This window comes from Eulemur rufifrons, chromosome 29 (assembly GCF_041146395.1).
Source record: "Eulemur rufifrons isolate Redbay chromosome 29, OSU_ERuf_1, whole genome shotgun sequence".
Lineage (NCBI taxonomy): Eukaryota > Metazoa > Chordata > Mammalia > Primates > Lemuridae > Eulemur > Eulemur rufifrons.
In genome coordinates this window covers 8414097-8425954 of record NC_091011.1, presented here as the reverse complement: position 1 = coordinate 8425954, position 11858 = coordinate 8414097, and the positions used below count along the sequence as shown (strand labels likewise).

The following is an 11858-nucleotide window of genomic DNA, read 5'->3' as shown; positions in this document are numbered from 1 at the left end:
CCACTTGTAGTGAGAGACAACTGACAGCTAAAGAAACAGGTAGCAGGTGTTTGAGAAGTAGATGCATGCTAAATGTGCATATATGCATGGCTTCCAGGCTGCATTCAGGAAGATTCCAGGAACCTTCTGCATCAGCTTAGTCCACTGCAGTAATTCTCCCGCCCATCCTCCACACGGCCAGTGCTAGATGGAGCTTGGTCTCAGTACTTGGACCAGGACGATACACCTGTGTCCAAGACAGGCTGTCCTGTTGTGCCTGCCCTGGCTTGTCTGCCTGGCAGCCATTCCTGGCCTCCCACTGACACACCCAGACTCCAAGTTGGGTGTGTGATTTCCTTTGGGGTCCTTGTCTCCTTTGTGAAGGAGACAGGGCAGAAGGGGGAGAATTCAGGGTGTCCCCTCCATCCGGGTGAGTGTGGCAGCAGCCACTCCTCGGACAGGCCTGGGTCCCCCAGCCTAGGGGCAGTTTGGTCTTGGGGCGTTGCTGGCTCCTGGGTCCCCCCATGCTCTCGATTGGCTTCTCCCCTTCTCACATCAATGTGCCCTGTTCCTGGTATTAAATTCTGTTTCCCGTACTTGAGGTGGGCGGTTCCTTGGTGGGCATGGAGGCAGCCTCCCACGCTCTGGAGCTCTGCTTGGCAGTTTGCATGTGACTCTGAGGGGTGCAGGGATGTGTGCTGGGACCTTGGTGTGGATGCATGTGTGTGGTCTGCACTCTTTGAAAGCCCCTTTCCTGCGTTTCTGAGATTCACCCTAAATTGGTGGTGATTCACCATCTGCTGAGCCCATGTGTGAAATCGACCCTCCCCTCCATCAAAAATTTCCTTCCCTCCCACCTTCCGAAGCTCTAGGGGCCATAATATGCACCTGCTCAGAGTGGAGAGTGAACTACCTTTTGTTCCTCCCTCAGCATTCCGTGGCCTCTGATTTGAGGCTGTCCAGGAGAAACCGCAGCCCCCGAGGAGGCTGGCAGAGTCTCGGGAGGTGGCTGTCCAGCTTTCCAGGCACCTTGGGAAGTGTGCTAAAGGCCAGTGATCCTCAGCCTCACCCCAGCATGAGCTGCAGAGCTGGGCTCACGTCCCTCTGTCCCAGGCTACTGTCGCGTGCTTCTGTCTGTCTCCAAATTCCTGAGTGTTCCCAGACCTCAACTGGATGTCACTATGCTCTGTTGGGTGCCTGACCCCGAGACCCATAGGTCAGTCTCCCCACGGCGCAGACCACACTGAGCTGGCCCGTGGTGTGTCCTGGGCTGGAGGCCAGCATGCCTGTGAGCAATGCTTGTGTGACCAGCCGGCCGACATTTATTGCCAGGCCCCAGGCTGGGCGAGGATGCAGTCAGGGACTGTCACCCCAGCCTGTAGGGGCTCACAGGCTAGTTCTTTACATGCCTCAACCCATGCAAGTGTGGCTGGATGGGGTCCCCCTGCCACCTCCTTGAGAACATCTTTGGTAAAGCAGAGAAAAAAATGCAGAAACAGTCCACATGTTAACAGGATTTAAGGCTAAAGAGGAGGCTGCTATTAGCAAGAGAAGACTAGTTCCTCCCTTGGGTGTTTGTCTCTGCAGTGCCTGCAAGTGTCTCCTGCTTGGGGGTGGGGGGTGGGGGGTGGGAGCCCTCCCCTGGGGCGAGGCAGGAGGTAAAAACTTCTAGTGAATGATAGTGTCCAAGCTGCAGGCTTTGGCTCTGCACCGCCCTCTGCTGGCTGAGCCAGGTAGGGCACGTCACTAACCCCGTGTAGGTCTCTGCGGATGCGCGGACAGGTAACAGCCCTGACTACAGGTGTGCCCGGCGGTGCCCGACACGCAGGAAATGCCGGCTGAACACCAGGTCTTGTTCTGATTGGATAGACAGAATCACTACACTTCTATGACAACTGAACTTGTTGGTTTAATTTGGCTACTGAGATGTCTCTGGAGCTGATATTTTAAACATTCTCAAACAAATGTCATCTGAATTCCTCGACACATTCCCAAGGGTTGAGCCCCTCCCTCAGCCTACACTGGCCCCTCGTCGCTTTTCAGGCCCATGCACCGCACTGGTGGTGTTGGCCTGGTCCCCTGGCGTTCCCTTGCCCGGCGCCACCTGGGCGCCAACCCCCTCCTCTAGCCTCCTCCACTCCCAGCGCTGACAGTAGCGACTCCTCTGAGCAGGAATAAAATGACACCGACACGGTTCACTTTCGGTGTTTGTTCTGATTGAAGTAATTATCCCAGATTTTGAAGCTTGTTGGTGAGCTCGCGCCACGTTTTCTTCCAATGTGACCCCTAAGTGCGGTGCTCAGAATGGCTTCCAGGAACGTGAAAGCCAGACTTTAATAATTGCCCAACACTTTGTAAATTGGGAAATAAGGACGTCACTAGGGAGCTATGCAGGAGTTCACCACGGGAAGCCGGCTGCACTCTCTCCCACGTAGCCGTGCTCTGACATAGCGCTCCGGCGAGGCCCCGCCTCTTCTGCGGCTGTCCTGGGCCACTGCCTTCCTCTGCCTCTTCCTCCAGGCCAGTCTCACACCCGTAATAATGCTACCCTGACCAGAGACAAGGAGAATAGTGGTTTGTCTTTATAAATGACGATAGGGATAGTGAAATATTTTAGAAGATTAAAACTGTGTCTTTCATACCTGTATCATTAATCCTAGCAGTAACCCCTGTGTAAGGCCAGGAGTTTATTGCCTGTGATCTGGTGATTCCTCTCCTGCTCCTAAGCCTGCATGGAGAGAGCTCATGTGGCCCAGCAGGTGTGGACACCAGTGTTCACAGCGGCAATGTCCTCTGCAGCAAAAGCCGCGAGCCCCCAAATGTCCATGTGCCAGAGAACAGACACACACAGTTTGGTGCACTCAGACAACGCAATACAGCGAAAACCAATGCAAGCAGCTTCACCGTCAGTGCAGAACTTTCTCACAGATAACATTTTGAGTGAAAAAAGCAAATTGTAGAATAGTATGTGCAACATGATTTCATTTACATAAAGTTAAAAAACAGACAACACTAAACAATACCTTGTTTAGTAGTACACACACTGTGCAGTGAGACTAGAGGAAAAAACCCACCAGGGATTGAGAAACCTCAAATTAAGGGCAGGCATCGCCTCCGCGGGGGAGGCCAGGTGCATTTGGGAGGATGCGGGACACTTAAGGGCACCGGGGATGTTCTGTCTCCCAAGTTAGACTGTGCACATTTGGGCTTCTGGTTTCCTTGTCACCTTACTCATATTTAAATACTCCTTGGTGTGTATGTGATAGTTAATACAATGCAAATATTTTAAGTATATTGTTTTTGGATTTTGAGAAATAAGTACACATGTATAGTCACCACTCACACCAAGACGTAGACCGTTTCTTTCATGCCAGAAGGCTCCTTGACACCTCTGTTCACTCAAGCCACCACTGCACCCTTACCAGGGGCGAGACCGTCTATCTAATTTCTATTATTATAGATTCACTTTACCTGTTTAAGAAATTCATATTAATGGAATCATAAAGCATATTTTATTTTATCTTTGTTTTCATCTGCACAGTCTTTTATACAATTACATAATAAAGAGGCCGAAAGGTCTGGAACTAAGTTATGGTAAAAGGAAACTTCCACCCATAGTTGGGAAGGAGAGCCAGGCCCTGGGTGACAGAATTGAGGAAGAATTAGCCAGGTTAAACCTCATGAACCCTTTCAATCCATGTCACTGAACCTCATCCCCCACTGTTGGATCCCCGTATCCTCCGCCCCTGGGTTCTGACTCAGGAATGGGAATGTCTCCCCCTCCAAGACCTGGCAGGGAAGTCAGCTGGGCCAGTGAGCACCCACAGCCGGAGCAGAGTGATTTCCATTGCGGCAGTGCCCCATAGGAGGCTTGAATGCGCAAGGACAGCCGGCAGGGTGTTATTGGACTTATACACTGTTTCTCACCTCGGATTTATTGAATTGGAAAAACTGAAACCCAGCTTATAGAGAGGACCCCCAGAGAATGACGGAGTTGTTTACAGCCATCTTTGTGACACACCGCCCCACTTGGGCAGACGTACAGACCTTACTGAGTATATTACTTACTACAGATGAGTGCAGACTGTGATGGACAAGGCCAAGGAGGAGGCACAGTATTTCCATGGTGAGGATCCTAATCAAACCCCAGACCCCACTGCTGCTATTCCTATGGCAGAACCAAACTGGGAACGTAATGCTGACGCAGGCAGTGCGAGAACAAAGCATTGCTGAAAGCATATGCCGGCAGGCCTCCGGAGGGAGGTGCCTAGACAGAGGAGTTTCAACAGAGTCCACGAGTTACAGCAAAAAGCTAATGAGGATCCCTCTGAATTTTTGGAACACATCCAGCAGGCATACTGGAAATATACAGATGAGAATCCAGAAGCCCCTGAAGACACGTGCATGGTTAACTTGACTTTTATAGGGCAGAGCCATTCAGATACAAGGAGAAAGCTTCAGTGTGTGGAAGGAGCAATTGGCGTGAACCCCTCCCACCTGGCTGATATCACCTTCAAAGTATACAACACCAGGGAAGAATGAAAACTGAAACCTGTGTGTGTTGTCTTTTGAGACAGTCAAAAACAAAGGGTGGGAAAGGCCACCCCAGGGTGAGGCACAATCAGTGTGATTTTTGCAAAGAGGAAGGACCTTGGAAAGAGCATTGCCCAAAGTTGCAAAGGGCTCCAGGTAACAAGAAAACCCCAGGAGAGCAATTGGTCTTTCAAGTCTGGGACTAGAATAATGAATGAGAGGACCTGGGGCTCCAGCCTCACTAAACACTCCCATCTTAATATCCCCACAGAAACCCTGGGTAAAATTGACAGTGGAGACTCAATGACTAGATTTTTAATTGACACGGGAGCTACCTTTTCTGTCCTAAACTCTAAACTAACTTTCCTTAGCAAAGACATGGTGGCAGTTATTGGGGTGACTGGTCAGACCCAGCAACAACCCAGGCTCCAACCTCTCAAGTGCCAACTGGGAGAACAGAAACTGAGACACAGTTTCTTATACATGACAGACTGTCTAATACCTCTCCTAGACCAGGATTTGTTATGCAAGTTGAATGCTCAAATAACCTTTTCTGCAGAGAAACAACAGCTCCACCTACAGGTCCCGCCTGAGAATGCTCTCCGGTTTCAAAGCCTACTCAAGGAAAAAGAAGCAAGCACAGATTCTCCACTCCCCCCACCCATCGCCCCTAGGTCTACCAAAAAGTGAGTAAGGCCGTATGAGCCAACGGGACCCTGGGACAGGCAATAACAGCCATGCCAGTTACCATTTTGTTAAAAAGAAGGGTCCTCATGCCCTCATAGGAAAGAATACCCCCTTAAAAAGGAAGCTTTGGAAGGAATGCAACCTATATTGAACAGATTTTTGGAGCAGGGACTAATTTATTCCTGTTGGTCCCCCTATAATATGCTAATTTTACCCGTCAGGAAGCCCCACATCAATGAGTATAGATTCGTGCACGATCTATATGCTATTAATGATATGGTACAAGACATACACTCTATGGTACCAAACCCATATACTCTATGACAACAATATCAGGTGACTATGAATGGCATTTGGTACTGGATTTAAAACTTGCTTTCAATGCATTCCTTTGGGAAAGAAGATTAAACTTCTTTTTGCATTTGAATGGCAGGATCCTGAGACTAGGACAACTTCACAACACTGCTGGACTGTGTTGCCTCAGGGGTTTAAAAACTCTACTCTCCTATTTAGTGAGAACTTGGCAGGAGACTGGTGGAACCTGCAATTGTATCAAGGGATTCTGTTACAATATGTGGATGATTTACTTATAACCAGCCCTGATTATAATCGTTGTCTTGCAAATACAGTGGCTGTACTAAATCATCTAGCCTCATGTGGGTATAAAGTATCACCCCAAAAGGCACAGATTTGCAAACGGTAAACCACTTAATTGGGATTCCAGTTTAGCAAGGGATCCCACAGCCTAATGTCAGACTGAAAGTAAGTCATCTTGAATCTTAAGGTGCCCAGACATAAAAGGCAACTGTGTGAGTTCCTAGGAATGACAGGGTTCTGTCACATCTGGATCCCAAACTTTGGGCTAATATCCTTGCTTGTATAATAGAAAAGTCCTTATACAAGGCCCTTAAAGGGACAGATGCAGAACCCCTGATCTGGGCCAGTGACTGTCAAAATGCCTTTGAAAGACTAAAGCAGAATCTTATGACTGCCCCTGACTTGGAGTTGCCTAACTTGCAAAAAGAATTTAAATTGTACCCTCATGAAAAACAGGGAATGGGCCTTGGAGGCCCAGTGCAGATGCTTGGAAATATCCCACAGCCAGTGGCATATTTGTCAAAGTAGCTGGATAATACTGTGAGAAGATGGCCTCCTTTTTTCTGGGCAGTGGCAGCTACGTGCAACCTGTTGCAAGAGGCCAAAAAATTCACTTCAGGAAAACCTGTTGTATTGTATGCACCCCACCAGGTTCTGACTTTATTAGAACAGAAGGGAGGTTATTGGCTGACTGCAAGAAGGCTGGGAAAATGCCAGGCCATCCTTTTGGATAATCCCAGCGTGAAATTAAAGACCGTGTCTACTCTTAATCCCACCACCCTGTTACCAGAGAATGAGCCTTTGTAGCATGACTGTTTAGAGATTCTGGAGGCTCTTTTAGCAGGATGGACCTGTCAGATCAGCAATAGCAGAGTTAGACTGGGACCTTTTCACAGAAGGGAGTCGTTTTGTGGACAATAGACAGCAAAGGGCTGGACCTGCAGTGGGCAGAATAATGGGTGCTAGAAGCAATGGCACTGCCACCTGCGACTTCAGCCCAGAAAGCTGAGCTGATTGCTTAAACCAGAGCTCCTCAGTTATCCAGAAGGAAAAGGGTAAACATTTATACAGACTCTAAATATGCTTTCATGGTTGTGCACACTCATGGTGCCATTTGGAAGGAAAGGGGACTCCTGATGGCAGGAAATAAGGATATTAAGTATGCCACTGAAATAATGGCCCTGATACAGGCTGTGGCTGAGCCCAAGCAGGAGGCCATCATACACTGTCCTGGTCATCAGAAGGGGGACACTTATGTTGCAAAAATGAATCAGCCTGCTGACAGGGCTGCTAAGAATGCCGCTAAAAGCGATCTGTTCCTCAGAGCCTTGTTACCTCAGTTGGATTTAGATCAATATAATCCCACTACATGGATGAGGATGAAAAAAGAGCTAAAGATTGGGGTTTTGACACTTAGGATGATACAGCTCAGTGGAGACAGAATTCTCATGGCCTTATCCTTCCACCTGAAGCTTTGGTTCAGCCCCTTATGAGGCACCTACATGAATGCACAAGTTACGGGCATGATGCCTTATGGATTTGGCGGGACCTCATTTAAGAGAACCCTGGCTACAACAGACTATACAACAAATAACTCAGAGCTGCCCTCTATGTGCTCAAACAATCCCAAAACAGAAAAGCGACCTGCTGTATAGGGGACCCAACATGTAGGGGCCCATCCTTTCAATGACGGGCAAATTGATTTTACTCAGATGCCTAAAACAACTGGAAACTTCAAATGCTTGCTTGTATTAGTAGATGCCTTCTCAGGATGGGTAGAGTCTTATCCTACCTCAACAGAGAGAGCATCTGAAGTCACCCACGTCTTCCTGAAGGAACTTATTCCAAGGTATGGACTCCCTTCCTCCATACAGAGTGATAATGGACCCTCCTCTATATCAGAGGTAACTCAGCAAGTAAATAAAACCTTGCATATAGAATGGAAATTGTACACATCCCGGAGACCTCAATCTACAGGAAAAATGGAGAAAATGATTCATACTTTAGAGAGGACTATAGCAAAATTAATACGGGAAACCCATCTGAAGTGGGATAAGGTGTTGCTGTTTGCCCTCCTCTGGATAATGGTAGCCCCTACAAGCAGGCTTAAGTGGAGCCCCTATGAAATAGTTTATGGGAGACCCTTTCTAGAACCTGAGGTAAGTATGGTAACATAATCATAAGTGAAGAAAACAGAGTAAAACAATATATTAAACAAATAAGTCAGATACTAGCCACTATACATGAGCTTGCCTCTTTTAGGTACTCGCCTCAGCTGGGGACACCTCTCCACCCCTTTAAACCAGGAGACTGGGTATTGCTTAAAGCCTGTAAAGAACAAGGACCTGAACAGCAACTGACAGAGAGGTGGAAGGGACCCTATGAAATGCTGCTAACAACTTACGCCTTGTTGACATGGACAGGAATAAAACCTTGGGTCCACCATACCAGAGTAAAGAGGTGCCCCAGGGAAGAAGAGGACCCAAAACCACAGTGGATGGGCCAGCCTTTGGGTGATCTAAAGTATCTGTTTAAGACGAAGGAAAAATGTACAAACTTTCCATTTAAAACATCTCCCCAATTCAGCAGGAAGTAGCTCTATGACTACATTGCCCCTCCTCCCACAGATATGGAGGGATACATTGACAGCTGGGGATATGTAACAGGGGGAATGGCCTGAAAAAGGGTAAAAATGTTCTCTTCCTCTCTAAAACCTCCCCTACTCCTTTTGGGAATTAAAACCTGCATCCTTTCCCCAGGACAGTGGTCAGGAGGGGCAGGGAAGTGTCCCTTGTTCTTTGTACCACAGGAGATGGCTCAAGGAAATTGTCCAGGAGGAGGTCATGAGATTGTCCTATGAAGATGGGATGAATCAGAACCATCAACTATAGCTGAACAGCAATAGCCTGAAGCTGAAAACCTCCCCTTTAAAAGCTCTGTGTTCCTGTTCAGGGGCAGGACATTAGTACTTTAATATGGGAGTCTGTCAACATCCTTATTTGCCATCAAATTAATAAACTTCTCTTTCCTTCTCCTCAAACCACTTGTCCTGGTTCTTCTGATGTGGTCTCAGTACAAGTGCTAAACTTTCAGTAACACATCTTTTCTCTGTGACTTTCAGATGTAAATTTTCTTCTCTGTCTTCTCTTGGATGTGAGAGCCATCTCTTTCAAACTTCCAGGGAGTTGCCAACTTCCAGGAAGATGACTTCTAACTCCCAACTGAAGGGAAACAAAAGTGGTGGTGGGGATGCTATTAAGGAACAAACTGGCAAATGAAAAATCTTAAAAGTTTTTTACATACATATTAGTAAAAAAGTTTAGCCATCTGAGTAGGTAACTTTAATTTGTTCCATCTACCAGAAACACAATTTGAATCCAGCTATTTCGTTTTGTAAACTAGCAAATTTCATATAATTGCACCTGACACAGGACTAAAATTTTAAAATAAAGGGTGCATCCATCTGTATGTTTACATATGTGTGTTTGTATTGTTTGAATTTATGTTCTGTATGTATATTAATATAATGTGTTTCTGCCTTTGGATGGTATTACCAAAGTAACTTATAAAATACCTTAAAGGAGTTCTATTTAATTGGCTTAAAGAAAATAAATATTTATATAAATTGAGTTTTCCTGAAACTTTCAGAAATATAGAAACTAATTCAAATGTTTCTTTCTCTCCCTTCCTCACTCACTCCCTTCCTCCCTCCCTCCCTCCTTTCTTTGCCTTGCCCTTCCCTTCCCTTCCTCTCCCCTTCCCTCCCCTTCCCCTTCCCCTTCCTCCCTCCCTCCCTCCCTCCCTTCCTTCCTCTTTCTTTCTCTTTCCTTTTCCTTTTCCCTCCCTCCCTCCTGCTTTCTCGCTTGCTTGCTTGCTTGCTCGCTTTCTTGCTTGCTTGCTTGCTTTCTTTCTTTCTCTTCTTTTTCTTTCCTTTTTCCCATGATCTAGGATAATCTTCAGTAAAGAAAGCTAGTTTTAAGATTTTTTTTTTTTTATTCAGTCCTTGTATAGACTGTCAAAAATTGCCAATGCTGACTATATTGCAAATCGTCATGGTGGGGTACTGGCAAAAGTTTTCAATTAGCAATAATTGTGCCTTGAATAAACCTCATTGGCTACGGTACTGCCACTGCACAAAGCTTAGATTGTTGATAAAATAAAAGCAGGAATATCTTCAGAGTTTTCAGCATTAAATGTAATGAAGACATAAAACTTTTTCTACCTAGGTGTACAGTCAGACAAGCTTATGTTATCCACCAGATGTTAAGATAATAAAATTATATTAATAAATCCAACATAAGAACAAAATGTGCAATTAAATTGCTTGATGTATGTTAAGCATGACAGTAAGAAAAAACAAAGAAGGAAGAACCGTATGTCTACCTTTTTAGTTTCCTTGCATCTATGATATTTTTTTGGGACAGAGTCTCACTCTGTCACCCAGGTTAGAGTGCTGTAGCATCAGACTAGCTCACAGCAACCTCAAACTCTTGGCTCAAGCAATCCTCCTGCCTGAGCCTCCCAAGTAGCTGGGACTACAGGTACACACCACCACACCTGGCTATTTTTTTCTACTTTTAGTAGAGATGACATCTCACCCTTGCTCAGGCTGGTCTCGAACTCCTGACCTCAAGTGATCCTGCTAGCTCGGCCTCCCAGAATGTTAGGATTACAGCCGTGAGCCACTGCACACAGCCTGATTTTTTTTTTTTTTTTAATATTTGCCTGATATGTCAATGACAAAAAAAAAATCAAACCACTTAGCATAATGGCTAGCTTTGTTTAATGTTTCATGAAATTTTCATGAGCAGTTCAAGCATAATTGTTAAGAACAGGTGAATTAAATAAATGCAAATGGGGAAAAGTTTACAAATTTTTCAATAATAATTATGTTTTATAACAGGTCTGCCTGAAAACAGTTTCCAGAGTCTTTTTGGTAACTTGCAACCTTAAATTTATGCTAAGTTAAATTAAGTAATAGATATTCATTGAATGTCTGAGTCATCTTTAAATAAGAAAAACTACTGAAATGTTACTTAATAGGCAGAAGTTTACATTTATATGTCTTGAGCATCTTGTTTTATATGGTATAGAGGAGCTAAATATATTTGAATCTCTAATAAACATGAGAAATTGTCCTATGAGGAAATAGCAAATACCCATAAAAATGTGACAGATATTCAAAGAAAGCACGATGTGCTTTTAATAAGGAAAGTTATGAAGAACATGTGTTTGTTCAGAAGAAAAGGAAGTAATTTTATTCTAAAGGAAAATGGTTGTTCAAGGATGAGAAAGAATTGTGAATTAAAATAAAATACTCAGCCCCCCAGAAGACTGAATGGACCTCCTCTTGGCCAATGGGGCCCCAGGAAAACCTAAAAGCTGAGCTGCCGGCCTTGAGCAGAAGGGAGGTCAGGCACATCTTTTTCTGCCCTCTCCCCTTTGGAGTTACTGTTTGTAACAATAAGATACTAAATCATTAACAGGCCTAAGGCCATACATAACAAAGCTTAAACCACACCTGCAGGCCATCGATTTACTTAACAAATCACTTGAGTTTTGGTAAATGTCCGGTGACTAGTCTCTGATTAACAGACATTCTTATGTCAAAACATTCTAAGCCTCTAAACAAAGCTTCATTTCTTTAATCAATTACAAATCAAAGAATCTTTAAATCCATCTATAATTTGTAAGCCCCCTCCCCACTTGAGATGTCCTGCTTCTTCAGGCCAAACCCATACATACCCTCCATGTATTGAATTAGGAACGTACATGTAATTCCTGCCTCCATGAATGTCTAAAACCAAACTGTCACCCAGCGACTGCAGGGACATTTTCTCAGGACCTCTTGGGGCCATATGTTTTGGGCTGGACATACACATTCAGCTTAGAATAAACCTCTTTGAATTATTTTACAGAATTTAGGGTTTTGTTTTCATTAACAGAAAAAAAAGAGTAGGACGAAAACTGAGTGGATATAAAAATATAAAAAAGGTTGTAGGAGGTTTACAGAAAAGGAATTTTATGTATGGTCAATCTGCTCAGATTGAATGGGTTTATCT

At 45.1% G+C, this 11858-nt stretch overlaps 1 non-coding gene across 1 annotated transcript; it reads right to left on the bottom strand.

Annotated features, from left to right (window-relative positions):
- Window positions 1–9796: 9796 nt before the first annotated feature.
- LOC138377639 (U4 spliceosomal RNA) lies at window positions 9797–9937 on the bottom strand. Its single transcript, XR_011231808.1, has one exon. It is a non-coding gene; the product is annotated as a U4 spliceosomal RNA (small nuclear RNA).
- Window positions 9938–11858: the final 1921 nt, after the last annotated feature.